Consider the following 17,943-nt stretch of genomic DNA (forward strand, 5'->3'; position numbering starts at 1 on the left):
TATTTATTGCTTTGAGAGTTATGAGTGATCAAATATTAAAAAAGGATCAGAAAAATCTTCATGGAAATAATTAGTATAGTTATAAGGAGAACTGGCTATAGTTCTGATTCTGCTTAAACACCACTAACTAACTAGATGTATAAAATAAGAAAGTTGAAAGAAAGATTTTTTTTAGTGATCCCTTTTAGTATAGTCTTAATACTGTGGATAATTTGGCATCATCCTTGAAGGAGGGCTGTGATTTTATTCATTTATCAAATATTTGACCATTTTATGCTAGGCACTGCTCTAGACTCTGTAAGTACCTCAGTGAACAAAACAGGTAAAAATCCCTACCCCTACCCTGAGAAGACATACATTTTAGATAAGAGAATTAAAAAAAAAGTAAGTTTACAGCATGTTGGAAGATAAGTAGTAAAGAGGAAAAATAAACCAGGGAAGGGGGAATAAAGTATGGGAGGAGTTACACTTCTCTAAAGGATGGCCAGGAAAATTCACTGATAAGGTGACTTTTAAATATCATGAAGACAGTCAGTGAAGGAGATATGACACAAATACAAATCATTCTAGGCCCAGGGAATAGCAAATGCCAAGTCTCTGAGGTTGGAGCATGCCTGCAGTATTTACATTTGAAGAAGCTTGTCATTGGAGTTGAGTAAAGGACTGGATAATGTAGGATGAAGTCAGAAAGGTAATGATGGCACTGGTGATGGGCTGGTTGTGGTGCCAGGTCAAGCAAGGTCTTATAGACCATTTTAAGGACTTCAGCTTTTAGACTAAGTGATATGTGGTATAGAAAGACATTGGATGAGTTGGAACAGAATAGTGACATGATTGGACTTTTAAAGAATCAGTCTGGCAACTGTTGAGAGTAGGCTAAAGGAGAACAAGGGCAGAAGCAGTGAAACCATCTAGGAGACTGTTGCAGTAATTCAGGTGAGAGGTGATGGCTTGGACCAAAATGGTAGTAGTGGAGGTGGTGAGTAATTGACATTTTGAGGTCAACAGAATTTGGGGGACCAGGAAGCAGGGAGAGAAAAAAGAGGGAGGCACAGAGGTTAAGGGTGATAAAAAAGTTTGTGGTCTGAGCACCTAGAAGGCTAGTTACCCATTTGCTGTTGTGGGTAAAACTATGATGGAAGATTTTGGAGGAGAGAAGTTGGATCTTGGACAAAGTAAATTTAAGATATATCTTAGGTATTCTAAGTGAGACGACTGCTAACTCTCTGAGTCTAGAGTTCAAAGGAAAGGAATGGGCTAGAGGTTTAAGTTTGGGAATTATGTATAGATGCTATTTAAAGAAATCAGATCAGATGACTTCACTAAGGGAGTAAGCATAAAGAGGCGAAGGTCCAGGACAGAGATTTGGGGCACTACAACATTTAAAGGTTGGGAAATGAAGAACTAGCAAAGGAAACTTAGAAGGAAAAATCACTGAGGCAAGAGGAAGACCAGGAGAACATGGAATCTTGGAAGCCAATGAAGAAAGTGTTTTGAGAGGAGGGAGTAATGAACCTCTTGTCAGATGCTGCTCATAGTTCCAGTAAAGAGAACTGGTAATTGAATTGGTCATTCTAGTTTGCAATGTGGAATTCATTAGTGATTCTGACAAGAGCAGGTTTGATAGAGTGGTGGGGAAATAGACTCATTGGAATGGATTCAAGAGAAAGGGAAGTGAGAAATTGGAGACATGCAGAAAGAATCATTTTTCTGAGGAATTTTGCTGAAGAGGGAGGGAGAGAAATAGAATAGTAACTTAAGAGAGATGTTCAAAGAGTTTTTTTGTTTTTTGTTTTTGTTTTGACGTGTTTGTAGGAGGCTGAGAAAAAAATGAAAAATTTGGTGGGATAGATGAAGAGGTAGTGGTGGTTAATGGAGATCTAGTGCATAAGTAAAAAGGTTAGGTCTTGGGTAGAGCAGAAATAGTTCACGCTAGTAATGAAAGAGGAATCAGAATATGTGGGCACAGACGTAGTTAGGTAGATGTGGTTTGAGAGTTTGTAGAAGTTCTTTTCTTATTGCTTCTAGTATTTTATTAGTAAAATAGGACACAGGGTCATAAGATAAAAGTGAGGATGAGAGGGAAGGTGATGGAAGATTGAGGAGCTAAAAGTATGAAATAGTTATGTAAGAGAGTGGCAGAATGTATGCATCAGGAAAATAAGGTATAATTGTCAGTCAGCATTAAGGAAACTCATTTGAGGTTCCTGGCCACGAATTTAAAGAGAAACCAATTTATCAGACATTGTGTATTTGTGTGTGTGTGTGTGTGTGTGTGTGTGAGAGAGAGAGAGAGAGAGAGAGAGAGTGCATGTCCATCCAGCCACATGCAGCTGTGTAGGTATCAACACAGAATAGGCAGAAAATTGCACTGAAAGAGAGAGAGAGAGAGAAAGAGAGAGAGTCCATCCAGCCACATGCAGCTCTGTAGGTATCAACATAGAATAGGCAGAAAATTGCATTGGTAACAACTTTAGCCAAGCAAGATTGACATAGTCAGAAGGAAGACAAGTAGTGAAGCGTGTATGCAAAGGAAGGAAGTGAGTAAATGATTGAATATGGATTTAATTTGGGTAAGAAGGGGATTGAGGACATGGGAAGGTAAAAGGAAGTGCAGAAGTCGTCAGATTAGTGGACTACAGGTCTGTTGGGTTGGCAGATTTTTGGAGTTAGGATATTAGAGGTAGTGAGCTGGTATCAGAGTGTGATACTTAAAAATGGTATTTTGAGGCTGGGCGTGGTGGCTCATGCGTGTAATCCTAGCACTTCGGGAGGCTGAGGCAGGTGGATCACTTGAGGTCAGGAGTTTGAGACCAGCCTGGCCAACATGGTGAAACCCCGTCTCTACCAAAAAATACAAAAATTAGTCGGGTGTGGCGGTGCGTGCCTGTAGTCCCAGCTACTCAGGAGACTGAGGTGGGAGGATCACTTGAGTCCAGTGAGCTGTGATTGCACCACTGCACTCCAGCCTGGGCGACAGAGTGAGACCCTGTCTCAGAACAAAACAAAACAAAAAATGGCATTTTGGAAGGGTTGCATTTATTGAAATTGAGAAGGTTTAAGGTTTGACTATATGGGAATGAGTATAAAATAGGGTTGAGGGTAGGATCAGTGGAAGATCCTAGATCTACTGAAGGGCAGAACTTCCTTTCTGATAATAAGAAACTGACAAGCAAGAATTTGGAAAGGATTGTGTGGATGATGAGATTCTCAAGCATTATGACAATAATGATGGTGTAATGAGCAAGCAGCTAAAATCTTCAAGAAATAAAGTGGAGAGCTTGATAGATAACTGCAATAAAGAACGGCTACAGTCTGATGATGAGATTTCAGTTTGAATGTTTTTAGGGAACAGTTAGGAAGAATTGTCTGGAATGGGCAACTAGGATTGAGAAAGAATAGAAGCTTTTAATCTGAGGAACTGAGCCACCATTATCAGGCCTAGAGAGGCACTGAAATGAAATAATTACCTCTGGAAGCCACATGCTGTGTGGGCTCTAGACTGATACCAAGTAGCCATAAAATGCCATGTGCTAGACGCCATAACTCATACCCTATAGTTCGACAATATATAGTCAATCACTAATCAATGCTATTTCTGTAAACCAATGAGAACTCCTGCCAAACAATTGTGTATCAGTCTGCTCCTTGTCCCCCTTTGCCTTTAAAAACCTGCTGGTAACAAAGGCTGAATGGGGCACTCCCCAAGGCAACTTGGAAATGTGTCCTAGGCTGCAGGTCTCAACCTTGGCTCAAATAAATTCTCTATATTAATTTTACTTCAGTTTCTTCCTTTAGGTCAATAGGATCAAGAAGACCTACCTTCACATCCAGGCCCTGTGGTATGAGGAGTTAGGAGGGATAACACATAACACTTGAGAAAGCTTCAGGGGAAATGCTGATAACAGAGAACCAAGTTGTAGTTAGAGCAAGAATGACTTTAACTAGTAGAACCAGTGAAGAACATCCCAAATAGAGGAAACACCAGAAACAGAGTCACAAAAGGTACATTATTTGATGTTGGAGAATAGCAAAAACTCTAGTGCAGTTTAGAATTTAAGGTTTATTCCAGTTTGATGTCTTCGTAGTCACATCCCTTTTAGTATCATGTAGAATTTATAGGCATTCTCTATATTTTAACATCCAGGAATTTTTCATAGAATGAACATCAATCCCAATATTGAAATCAGTAGGACATGGCTTAATACTGATCCTGAACCATTAATAATGATTTTTGTTACAGCTTCCCAGCCACTTCTTCAATTTAGTTGTAGGTCTGGGCATGCAATGCGGAATAATGACATTCCTCCGTTATGAATCCTACCTCCCACCAAGTCTTTCAGGAATACCCAAATCAGAGAAAAATATTAATTATAAAAAATAAGCATAGAGCTCTTTCATCTCTTTCCCAAAGTATTTCTAGAATTTTTTCACCTAGTTTATATTACTACATTTAAATTACCCACTAATAGAATAACAGTGTTCTTAAAATATTTTTAGAAATCCAAGAGGCCATGTTGGTTCTTAAGCACCTTTTGCTTTCCATCAGCTACATGTATTATATCACTAATATGTTTCAGTTAGGTGTCTTTCAACTTTAGGTATCAGAAAGCCCAATTCAAACAACCTTACACAATGAAGAAATTTATTAGCTTAACATAACTAGAAGTCCAGAGGAAAGGCAGTCTTTAGGATTAGTCAGTTTAGTACCTTAATGAAGACACCAAAGATTCAGATCATTTCCATTGTTCCACTCTGCTGTCCACAGTGCTGGCTTTATTCCAGGGTGGGATTCTCAGATTCTCTTCATACAGTGGTTACCAGGAAGGAGCTATATGTTCTATAAGGAGGAAAAATTCTGGCTTCCTCCTAACAGAAAGGACAACCTTAACCAGAGGCCACCAGCAAACCTTTTCTACCTCTTCTCCTATCTGATTGACATCATTCCTCCTCATATCTGAGTCAGTTTCTGGCAGTGAGGATAGATCCACCATTGAGCTAAAGTTAGTTCTCCCAGTTTTTGCCACTCAGAGTTGTGGCGTGGATATTGGAGAACACAGTCACAATGTCTGCTTACAGTGTTTGCCTTGGTTGTGTTCTAATGCTCTGAGGTTCTTTATTCATTCTTACCTGTTACATTTTTATAGTGAGTTAAAATGTGCTTCATCATACTTTATTGGTTTAATTGCCATGTTGAGAGCTTTCTGTCATATAGAGAGTAGGGCCATTATTAAGCATTCCTTTCTGCAAAAAGGGAAAAATGCTGGAATAGTGAAAAGATTGAAGATAGTTGGCAAATTTGAATCTGTACCTCCTTATAACCAATAGTTTTCAACCTCTTTCAACCTCCAGTAATTGACTTAGCTATCATTTACATAGAAACTTTAGTAATTTGATTTGTATTTCCTTTCTCTCTGTCAAAAGTTGCCTGAAGCATTGTGGTAAAGTGGAAAGTGGACTGGGTTGTGATTACGTTTCTAATTCTAGCTCCACTGCTTTCCAGATCTGTGTGATCATGGGCAGATAACTTCATCTCAGACCTTCTGCTTGCTTCTCTGTAAGCCTGGAGAGAACTACCTGTCTTCTCGTCAAGTTGTTTTTATTGGAGTTAGTGTAGCGAAAACTCTCAAACCGTGTTTTTTTCTATTCCCACACCACCACAAAAATAATCATCAATACAGAAGAAGACTTCTGTGACCAAAGGTGTGGGGGTTTTCCCCTACACACCAAGCAGTGCACATCAGCTGGGTATCCTCCAGTTCAATTCTGGCACTGTCTACCTGGAGAATTTAAGAACATGCCAACCTATCCTTAAGATACCAGTCACAAGTCTGGGCCACACCATCCTTCAGACATCAGTTGCAAATCTGGGCCTCTGGAACTTCTGACCGACTGGCTTCAAGTTGGGTTCCTCTTTGGGCCCACTTCCTCTTTGGGCTCAATTAATTTGCTGGAGTGGTGCACAGAACTCAGGGAAATACTTACTTACCTTTACTGGTTTATTATAAAGGATATATGTAGAGGATACAGATGAAGCGATGCATAGGGTGAAGTATGGGGGAAGGGATGCGGAGCTTTCATGTCCTCCCTGGGTATGCTACCCCCTGGGAACCTCCATATGTTCAGCTATCCAGAAGCTCTCTGAACTAGTTTTCTTGGGTTTTTAAAGAAGCCTCATGACATCAACATTCCTTCCTCCAGGGTATGAGGCAAGACCCTCTCTGGAGGGTCTTAAGACCCACTGTCAGAGAGGCTGGGAAGATTAAAGTCCTGCTATAGAGCCGGTAAAAGGAGAAGAGGAGAAGGTCGGAGGCCTGCCTCTGAGGCCTCACACCCTCAGCATTGTAACAAAAGACAAACAAGGGCTATGGGGGTTAGGAGCCAGGAACCATGAATGAAAACCAATGTATATATATCATAATGCTGCAGAGTTAAATAAGCTAATATGAAAGCAATTTGATAAATATAGAGTAGCAAACAATTTTAAATTGCCTGAATTATTATATTCTAATAGTAAACTGTAGGCAGTTAAAGAGAGGAAACCTGAATAACACAGAAAATTCTGATGCCAAAAAATAGTTGATCTTAGTTTCTGAGTATCTAAGGTGTATCAGAAGAAGATAAGGATGTGTGCAGCTTTTTTGAAAGTAGATGCTTAATGAGTAGTTAGCTACTAGTTAGTGTATCCAATGGCTACTTCTCAAGTATTCCCTAGAATTTTTTTTACTTAAATTTTTGCCCCTTTTCTGGCTAAAGCTGTTTTAAAAGTATCAACTAGGTATCATAAGCTTTAGGGCTTTATGTAGCTTACAAGGTATGACAGATGCATTTATTCAAATTATTGACTGTTTTCTCATATACACTTTTTTTTTTCCTTTCTTGGAATATCATTCTTTTGAAGAACCCCAGGGTTTCACACTGGGTGAAGTTTGGTTGTTATTACCAAAAGAGACAGCACATTTCATTGCTGAGAACCCTCAAGAGCAAGACTTCATATTTGGAGTAGAATGAAATTAAGATGACACTAAAGAATTTGACTTATAAAAAACTAATTTATCTATTCATGTCTTAGGTTAATGTTCATGGTGAATCTGAGTATGTTAATAAACTGTATTAGCTATAGTTTCTGTATCTCATTACTATTGGTTTGAAACTGGGTATATATGCTTCTTAAATTGTTGACATTCACCTTTTTGTTTTGAGCTAGTCACTGTTATCTGTCATGTTAGACTTGGGGCCATAGCTTTTTCTAAATGAAAAGACTCATCTTACCATATTTTTTTTCTTTTACATAAGAGATACTATTAATATATATAAGCCTTGAAAGGAAAAGATACTAATGTATGTTGACTGTGTTACTATGTACAAGCATACCAAACATTTAACATTTGTATCATTTAATTCTCCCTTCAACCTGATGAGAGAGTATTAGTGTCCCCATTTTACAAAAGGAAACATTGAAACATAGAGATTAAGTAAACAAAATTACGATAATGGAGAAATCCTGCTTTCTCCTTCCCTTTTACCCTCAGTGGGCATTTTTCATACCTGCTTTCATTTAATTATACAACTCTTTGAAGATGTTATTATCATTTTGCAGATGAAGAAAAACATTAACATGAATGTACAATTTAAAGAATAAGAAAATGAAAATGTGTACTACATTAAGGAATAGAAGCCTATATAAAAGGTTTTTGTTTGGTTTTGTTTACATTGATTGATTCTCAAATGTTAAACTAACCTTGCTTTTTTTCATATAAACACTACTTGGGGCCGGCCATGGTGGCTCACCTGTGCAATCTCAGCACTTTGGGAGGCCCAGGTGGATGGATTGCTTGAAGTCAGGAGTTCGAGACCAGCTTGGCCAACACGGTGAAACCCCATCTCTACTAAAAATACAAAAAATTAGCCAGGCATGGTGGCACGCACCTGTAGTCCCAGCTACTCAGGAGGCTGAGACAGGAGAATCGCTTGAACCTGGGAGGCAGAGGTTGTAGTGATCAGAGATCGCCCCACTGCACTCCAGCCTGGGTGACAGAGCGAGACTCCATCTCAAAAAACAAAACAAAACAAAAAAAATTAGCTGGGCCTGGTGGTGCATGCCTGTAGTCCTAGCTACCCAGGAGTCTGAGGCAGAGTATCACTTGAACTGGGAGGTGGAGGTTGCCAAGATCGCCACTGCACTCCAGCTTGGGCGACAGAGTGAGACTCCGTCTCAAAACAAAAACAAAAACAAAACAAAAAATACAACTTGGTCATGAGGTATTGTACTTTTTACATATTGTTGGATTTGATTTATGTCATATTAAGTATTTTTGCATCTATATTCATAGGAAAATTGGTCTATAGTTTTCTTATAATATCTTAGTTCGGTTTTGATACAGGGTCATGGTGGCCTTGTAGAATGACTTGAGAAGTGTTCTCTCTTCTTCAATTTTCTGGATAAGCCTTTTAGAATTAGTGTTATTTCTTCCTTAAATGTTTGTTAGAATTGACCAGTGAAGTCAGTTGGACCTGGAAGTTTTCTTTGTGGGGTGGTTTTTAACTGTAATTTCAATTTCTTTAATATATGTAAGGTTATTCAGGTTATGTGTTTCTTCTTGAGTGAGCTTTATAATTTGTCTTTCATCGAATTTGTCTGTTTCATCTAAATTGTTAAATCTATTGACATCAAGTTGCTCATGACATTCTCTTACCTTTTTAATGTCTGTCTTTATCTCTCTCACTTGTGATATTGGTAATTTATATATTTTCTCTCCACCCCCCCCTCCATTAGTCTGGCTAGTGATTTATTAATTTTATTGATCTCAGAGAGCCAGCATTTGCTTTCATTGACTTAATAAAAATTTTTAAATAAACTTTATTGTTTTAGAGCAGTTTTAGGTTCACAGCAAAATTGAGTGGAAAATACAGAGTTCTTATATCCCCCCCACCAGCCTTTCCCACTTCAACATTTCACACCAGAAGTGGTATATTTGTTACAACTGAACCTACAGTGATGTATCATTATCACCCAAAGTCCATAATTTACATTGGGGTTCACTCTTGATGTTGTACACTCTGTGGGTTTTGACAAATGTGTAATGGCCTATATCTACCATTATCATATTATCATACAAAATAGTTCCACTCTCCTAAAAATCCTCTGTGCTCCACCTGTTTATCCCTACCTCCCAGTTAACCCCTGGCAACCACTGATCTTTCACTCTCTCCATAGTCTTTGCCTTTTCCAAAGTTTCATACAGTTGAAATCATATAGTATGTCACCTTTTCAGATTGGCTTCTTTCACGTAGTAATATATACATTTAAGGTTCTTGCATGTCTTTTCATGCATGGCATGATTGCTCATTTCTCTTTAGCGCTGAATCATATTCCATTGTCTGGATGTGCCACGGTTTATTTATCCATTCACCTACTGAAGGACATATTGGTGGCTTCCAAGTTTGGGCAATTATGAATAAAACTGCTATAAACATAAGGACATACGTTTTCGACTCATTTGGGTCACTACCAAGGAGCATGATTGCTGGATCATATGGTAAGAGTATATTTAGTTTTGTAAGAAACTGCCAAACTGTCTTCCAAAGTGGCTTTACCATTTTGCATTGTACTGATCTCAAAGAACCAGCTTTTGGTTTTGTTGACTTTTTTCTATTTCTTTTCTGTTGTACGTGTATGTTTTTCATTCCTGCTCATCTATCTTTTCTTGCTTCTCCTGCGTACTTCCCTTCAGAAGAGGAAGACACACTTACTGCTTAGGATTAGCTTGCTTTTCTCTTTCTAATTTTTTTTAACTTTTATTTTAAGTTCAGGGGTACATGTGCAGGTTTGTTATATAGGTAAACTTGTGTCATGGAGGTTTGTTGTACAGATTGTTTTGTCACTCAGGTATTAAGCCTAGCACCCTTTAGTTATTTTTCCTGATCCTCTCCCTCATCCCATTCTCCACCCTCCAGTAGGCCCCAACTAATTTCCTAAAGTGAAAGCCTAGGTCACTGATTTGAGACCTTCTTTTCTAACATTTAGAAGTATATTGTTTAGTTTCCAGATGTTTGGAGATTTTTTTTTAGATATTTTTCTGATTTTAATTTCTAATATAATTTTATTGGGATCAGAGAATATATACTTTGCATGCTTCGAAATCCTTGAAACTTAGTGAGAATGTTTTATGGCTCAGAATATAGTCTGAGTTGGGGTGTTGTTCCATGTGTACTTGAAAAGATGTGTATTCTGCTGTAATTTGGTGGTGTATTCTATAAATGTTAATTAGATCAAGTTGGTTGCTAGTGGTGTTCAAGTTTACTATGTCCTTACTAAGTTTTTGTCTACTAGTTGTGTCATTATTGAGAGATTTGTTGAAATATCTGACAATAATTGTGGATTTGTCTATTTGTGCTTGTAATTTTATCAGGTTTTGCTTTAGGCATTTTGAAGCTCTGTTACTAGCTTAGGATTTGTCTTCTTGATGAATTCATCCCTTTAATCATTATGAAATTATTCTTTTTATTCTTAGTAATAATCTTTACTGTAAAATATACTTTATCTGATATTAATATAGCTACTCTAGCTCTCCTTTGATTAGTGTTAGCCCAGTTACAATCCTTTAACCTTTATGTGTTTTTATATTTAAAATGGGTTTCTTGTAGACAGCATATAGTTGGGCCTTACTTCTTTTTAAATACAATCTGACAATCTCTATCCCTTTCAATCAGGAGTTTAGACCATTTAGTCTTAATATGATGACTGGTATGATTAGACTTTTGTCTACTGTTGTGCTATTTGTTTTTTATTTGTCCCATCTCTTCTTTGCATTTTTATCTCTTTTCTTGGCATTCTTTTGGATTGAGAACTTTTTAGTGTTCTATTTTACTTGCACTATTGTCTTAGGAACTTTGCCTCTTTTCTTTTTTAGTGGTTGTCCTAGGATTACATTCTATATCTTTAACTTACACAGTGTTCCTACACATTATATTATACAACTTCTATATTTTACTTCTATATTTGTTAAAAACCCCACAGTAGATTGTAATTATGGTTGTTTTAAACCATTTTATTTTAAAGATTTGTAAAAATAAGAAATATCTTTTATAGTTACCCACAGATTTACTCCACTGTACCTCATGTCTTTGTATAGTTCCATGTTTTTGTTTAGTATCATTTTTCTTCTGCAAAAAATCCTTCTCAACATTTTTTATTGTGCAGTTCTACTGGTGACAGATTTTCTCAGCTTTTGTGTGTCTGAAAAATTACATCAACATTTCAGAAAGATATTTTTACTGGGTACCAAATTGTAGTGTATCACCTCCGGTTTGGTGGTTGGCTAGGAGGACTTGGGACTTAGCATATAGTCAAACTCATGGTTATGACTTATCACAGCAGAAGGATACAAAGCTAAATTAGCAAATGGGAAAGGTTCATGGGTGAAGTCTGGAGGAAACAAGGCACAAGCTTACATGAATCTTCTCCCAGTGGAATCATGCAGGATACATTTAATTTAACAATGAATTGTGACAACACATGTGAATACAGTTGAACAGGAAGCTCATTAGAGACTCAGTGCCCAAGGTTTTTATTGGGAGCTGGTCAGGTAAGCGTCCTCTGCCTAGCATGTAGCAAAATTGCAGTTTCCGAGAAGGAAAGCAGATGTTCAGAATATTGTTTGCATAAATACTTCAGGCACAGTAAACCACCCTTTTTAGTTAGGGAATGTCAGGAACCCTTTTGAAGTTCAAGTTCTTAGACATCAGCCAAGGCCTAACCTTACAAGTAGGCCTTTCTAAGGATAGCACTCCTGAGCCTGCTGTGTTACCTTTTTCCTGCATACTAGGTTGCCTTGTTTTTTTCCTTTTCTGTACTTTGTAGATTTTAATTTATTGTCTTCTGACTTGTATAGCTTCAAGGAGAAACCTGTGATGACTTATCTTTGCTCCTTTGAATGTAATGTACCTTTTTACCTCTGGCTGCTTTAAATGTTTTCTTTATCATTATTTTCAGCAATGTATGTGTGAATGTGTGTTTGTGTTTATCCTGTTAGATATTGCTTGAACTTCTGGGAACTGTGGGTTTGTAGTTTTCAACAAAGTGGACATTTCTGAAGCTATTTTTTCCAATATTGCCCTACTCTTTTTGTTTTCATGCTTTCATTATGGTTATGTTGATTGCTGACATTGTTACAGAGGTCATGGCATCTTTATTTTTTGGAGGGGTTACGTGTGTGTGTGTTTCTCTTTGTCTTCATTTTTGGATAGTTTTATTCCTGTGTGTTCAATTTACTAATACTTTCTTTTGTAGTGGCTAATCTGCTACAAATCTTACATAATAATATTTTTATTTCAAGTATTTTTTTTATATGTAGAAGTTTTATTTGATTCTTTTATGTTTCTTTGTCTCCTCATTGTGTTTGGGTTTTCTCTTATGCTGTTGAGGAAACATTTGTTATAGCTATTTTAATGTTCTCATCTCTTAATTTGATCATCTCTTTCATTTCTGTTCTGTTAATATTGACTGTTTTTCTAGTTCACAAGTCACATTTTATTGCTTCTTGATAGGTCTAATAGTTTTTTATCGAATGCTCATCATTGTGAATTTTATGTTATTTGCTGGATTTGGTTGCATTATTTTAAAGGATGTTGGTTTTTTTCTAGTATGCCACTGTTATTTACAGATAAGTTCGATCCTTTCAAGGCTTATTTTTATGCAGCTTCAGGGAGAATCTGGAGAAGCCTTAAGGACTAATTTAACCTCACTTCTAATGCATGGTCCTTCTGGAGTCACTCATGGCTGCCCTGCTATTCAGCAAGATTTCACCAGTTTGGGTAATACAAATTTTAACAATTCCTGGCCCTTTGTGAGCACTGACAGTTGTTTATCTTACAACTCCTGGTAATTTTCTTTTTCTAAAGGTTGATTTTTTATTTTGCCCAGCCTCTTGGGGGTTCACCCTCCACATGTATAACTTGTATTCAGCCAAAGATCCAGTAGGACTGCTGTGCATTTTTTGGAATCTCTTTCTGTGTTGATCTCTTCTCTCAGGCATCTGCCCCCTCCGTCTCCCCCTGAATTCTAGCTGTTTTGGCCTCCCTAAACTCTGATATGTGTCTTTTCAATTCAGCAATGTTCCTAGGTTCTTATGAGGTTACCTCTCCCTGCGCCATTGTTTGTAAATTACCTCCAGGCAGAAGCTGGAGGGCCCTCTTATTATTGCCCTTTTAGGGCAATAGTCTGGTATCATAGACTTGTGCTGCCTTTGTTCAGTGCCAGCAAATAGTTTCCTCTATTTTGTCCAATTTCTCGTTGTTAGGGAGAAGGATATTTCCAGACCCTCTTTGTCCTTTATATTCAGAAGTGGAAATCTCCCTATAAACATTGCATACTTCTCCATTTATACCATAAATGTTTCCCTTTTCTGAAGCAACTTCATCCTCATCATGTGTGAAAATGTCAAGCCTTTACTTTTTTCTTATTATATTCAGAAAATAATGATGCATGTGATCAGGATCTCAAACTTCAGATTTTCTCAGATTTTGTTTCAAATTTTTGTATTCACAAAAAATCTCCTATGCCTTTGATGAACATCTAGGTATTACTGTGGATCTGGGCTCCAAGGAGGGTGAGGCAAGGGGGGCACCTAAAGTACAAAATTTAAGGAGACACTCACTCTCAGGTGTCAATCCTGTGCTTGTACTACCTGGAGAGTAAGTGTCTCCTTAAATTTTGTACCCTACATGCCTTGTTTGCCTCAGTCTAGTACAGGCTTTGCAGTGGATATTCCAGACTAAGATCACTTTTATTACCTAGGGCATTAGTCTCAAACCATTATTAACTAGATCACATATTTCCTTTGGAGTAGGTGTCTTTTTTACGTTCATAGTTAGATTATTTAAACTTCTCTGACCATCTGTTTTTTTGGAGGAGTTGTAATAAAGTCTGATGTAAAATGTCAGTTCCTTAGTATTGGCTGAGAAATGAGAGAAGAAAAGAGTATTCAGGGTAGCAAATACTGTCCCACAAAGCCAAAACCATGTATACTGAAGCCTTACCTATTTTTAGTTTAGTCGGCCTTGGCCCTAGAAAACAGTGGCTCTCCCTACCTAGGCCAGATTCCATTAATTCCATGTGGGCTGTTGCCCACTGGGCATGCAGCTGTATTTGCAGATTGAGAGTCCCAAGTAAGCCTGACTAGGCTTCAAAAATGAATCTAGATTTATACTAAGGAATTTTAATACGGGTCAGAGACATGCAGTTGGTCTCTGATGGTGGGAAGAACAAAGTTTTTAATCTTACATAAAATATACTCTCTTTGAGGTCTTTGGTTTGTGACCCACTTTTGGATTGTCTTAGAGTGTTCTTGCAGCTGGAATGATAAAAGAATCTCTTTTCTCTCTTCTTAGAATATTAAAGGAGACAGGAAGAAGTCCAGATGAAGTGACTCATGGAACCATTTGTTTATCTGAACCTGAGCTAAATCTTAGGAGAGAAGGGTAAAAATAATTCATTCTTATTATTTTTAGTCCAGATTACCAGGATTTTTCAGATAGTGATGTAGGTATGGGTTCTGGCAGTAATAAATGGTGATTTTACCCAGAATGGCGTCTGTTAAATATCTTCCTCTGGCACTTGAAGTGGTATTTGGTATCTGTTTGATAGTTCAGAGGTTCTAAAACATTGATCCTGTGTGCAGAAAGTAACCATTAATCTCATGTTACTACTGCTTGACTCAATTTTCTTTATTTTTATTTTCTTGGGCTTTTCTTTTTTAAAAAATAAGAAGAGTAGCATATTTGTACCATCTGCAAAGCACTTTTATAATGGATTGGAATGTAAAAATCTCTAATCCAGAAGGAAGATACTTATATAGTCAAGTCTTTATAGATACATGCAGTGTACCTTTCTTCAATTACTGGGTGAGGTAATATGTTGTGAAAGAAAATAGTGAATTTGGATTCAAAAAAACCTAATTATAGTTCAGGTTGAACTGCTTGTAGCTCTGTGACCTTGAGCAGGCCAGTTAATCTCTTTGAGAGTCACTTTTTTCCATCTGCAAAGTATGTGTATGTATGTGGGAGGTGGGGGAGGATGTGATAAAATCTGCCTGCCTATTTATTCGTGTCAGTGTGAAGATCATAATAAAGATGTGAAAGCACTTGGGAAATGTGTAAAGAACATATACATACAAATGTAAAAATGATATTTATAAGTATTGTATCTCAGCGCAATCAAGTCTTGTTTTTATCTTTGGGACACTGTAAATATAGTCTCAGCTAAATTTTTTTTTTTAAATCACTGATAGCTTAGAAAAAGAGAAGTAAAAAAAATGTATATTGGAAAATGGATGGAAAACACATCAAAGGTTACAAGTTACCTATGAAAGAATTGATAAAATCTCCTTAGAGTTTGTGTGTGTGTGTGTGTTTGTGTGTATTAACAAAATTTGAAATTTTTACTTACCTTCTCTTTCACCTCTAGACTTTGAAAGTCTGTATCAGATTTTGTGACATATTGTATGTGGATTGTCTACTTTAGATTATCCATGGAAAACTATTTTTTAAAATCAGTCTTGTTGCTCCTTGTTGTCTAAGACAATTCTGGATGTTTTCTCCTGATTGGTATGTTTTCAGGGGAATGCAAACTAATTTAATATAGCCCTGGTATGTATAATAAGGGTGTTAAATCTGTCAGAACACAAATCACAATGATTGAAATATGAATGTAATATTTTGGTACCTTTGAAACTATTAAATTACTCCCCTATATTACATTAAATCAGTGAGAGAATTCCCTTTGTTGGTTCATTCATTCATTAAACAAATATTAATACCATTCCTACTATTGCCAGGTACTGTTGTATCACATACAACAGTAAACAAAACAGACAAAAATTCCTGCTTCTATGGAGCTTACATTCTAGCTGAGAGGGAAACTGAAACTAACAGATAAAATGTATACTGTATCAGATAGCAAAATAAAGGAGGGAAAGGGGATGGGGGAGTGTTGGAAGGCATGGCAATTGGAGGAGGGCAGGCCTGGGAAGGATTGTGACATTTGAGTGAAGACCTAAAAGGAATCTATACAGATATCTCAGGGAAGAACATTCCTGTTCTAAGGTATAGCAAGGGTAACAGATTTGAGGAAAGTGTGTGCCTGGTATGTTCAAGGAACAAGGAGGAGGCTAGTGTGACTGAAGTGGAGTGAGCATGGAGTGTTAGGCTGGTGCAGACACAATTGTGGTTTTTGCATTGTTTAAATTTGCTGTTTGGCATTGGAATACATTCTTAAATAAATGTGGTTTATGTTATACATCATTTTAATGTGCATTCGTTGCTTTGTTTTGCTAATGACTTATTACTTGCTGTTTATTTTATATTTATTTTAGACTATGGAAATGATGTTAGACAAAAAGCAAATTCAAGTGATTTTCTTATTCAAGTTCAAAATGGGTCATAAAGCAGCAGAGACAACTTGCAGCATCAACAATGCATTTGGCCCAGAAATTGCTAACAAAGGTACAGTGCAGTGGTGGTTCAATAATTTTTGCAAAGGAGACGAGAGCCATGAAGATGAGGAGTGTCGTGGCCGGCCATCGAAAGTTGGCAACGACCAATTGAGAGCAATCATCGAAGCTGATCCTCTTACAACACTAGAAGTTGCCGGGAACTCAACATCAACCATCATACGGTCATTCAGCATTTGAAGCAAATTAGAAGGGTGTAAAAGCTCGATAAGTGGGTGCCTCATGAGCTGACTGAAAATAAAAACAATCGTCATTTTGAAGTGTTGTCTTCTCTTACTTTGTGTAACAACGATGAACCATTTCTTGATCAGATTGTGACGTGCGATGGTAAGTGGATTTTATACGACAACCGCTGATGACCAGCTTGGTGGCTGGACTGAGAAGAAGCTCCAGAGCGCTTCCCAAAGCCAAACTTGTACCAAAATGTTCATGGTCACTGTTTGATGGTCTGCTGCCGATCTGATCCACTACAGCTTTCTGAGTTCCAGCAAAACCATTACATCTGAGAAGTATGCTCAACAAATCACTGAGATGCATGGAAAACTGCAATGCCTGCAGCCAGCATTGATCAACATAAAGGGCCCAGTCCTTCGGCACAACAATGCCTGACAATGCATCGCACAACCAACGCTTCAAAAGTTGAATGAATTAGGCACAAAGTCTTGCCTCGTCCACCTTATTCACCTGACTTCTTGCCAACTGACTACCACTTCTTCAAGCATCTCAGCAGCTTTTTGCAGGGAAGATGTTTCCACAACCAGAATGCAGAAAAAGCTTTCCAAGAGTTTATCAAATCCCAGATCACACATGTTTACACTACAGGAATAAATAAACTTATTTCTCATTGGCAAAAATGTGTTGATTGTAATGTTTCCTATTTTGATGAATAAAGATGTGTTTGAATCTAGTTATAATGATTTAAAATTCACGGTCCAAAACCGCAATTACTTTTGCGCCAACCTAGTAAGATTAAAACCAGTAGAGGTGGGTATTTTGAGAGCCATGTATTTCAAGGACGGAATTATTGTTTGTGTCAGCTGCTGCTCATAGGTAAAATAAGAGGAAGTCGGAGAATCGATTGTTGTGTTTAGCAATGTGGAAGATGTTGGTGACCTTAAATAAGGGCAAGTTGGTAGATGGGATGAAAAGCTTGGTTGATATGGATTCAGGAGAAAATGGGAGATGTGGAGACAGTGAGTGTAGATAACACTTTTGAGTTTTATTGTAAAGGGGGAACTATGCACATTTGGTGTGTAGAGTTAAGAGAGTGGGCTTTAAAAAAAATTTTTGGTTGTATGTTTAATGTGATAGGAATAATCCAGTAGAGAGGGAATATTTGACAATGTAGTAGAAGGAAGAGAAAATTGCTGCAGCAGTTTTCTTGAATAGGTGGGAAATAATTGGGATTACCTTTAGTTTTCCAAAGTGACCA

The 17,943-nt window shown here is 37.4% G+C and overlaps 1 protein-coding gene and 1 pseudogene across 3 annotated transcripts in view; both read left to right on the forward strand.

Annotated features, from left to right (window-relative positions):
• The window catches only part of LOC129050147 (histone-lysine N-methyltransferase SETMAR-like), a 36,564-nt pseudogene extending 19,142 nt beyond the window's left edge, over positions 1 to 17,422 (forward strand).
• The window catches only part of GLCE (glucuronic acid epimerase), a 125,895-nt gene that overhangs the window by 19,282 nt on the left and 88,670 nt on the right, over positions 1 to 17,943 (forward strand). The window contains exon 2 of one of the 3 annotated variants that reach the window (XM_009249963.4): positions 14,392 to 14,481. The exons of the other annotated variants lie outside the window; for them this stretch is intronic. The gene's annotated coding sequence lies outside the window, so the exon portion shown is untranslated. The remainder of the gene's footprint in view (positions 1 to 14,391; positions 14,482 to 17,943) is intronic. 3 annotated transcript variants of the gene reach the window in all.

The sequence above is a fragment of the Pongo abelii genome, chromosome 16 (assembly GCF_028885655.2).
Source record: "Pongo abelii isolate AG06213 chromosome 16, NHGRI_mPonAbe1-v2.0_pri, whole genome shotgun sequence".
NCBI classification, from domain to species: Eukaryota; Metazoa; Chordata; class Mammalia; order Primates; family Hominidae; genus Pongo; species Pongo abelii.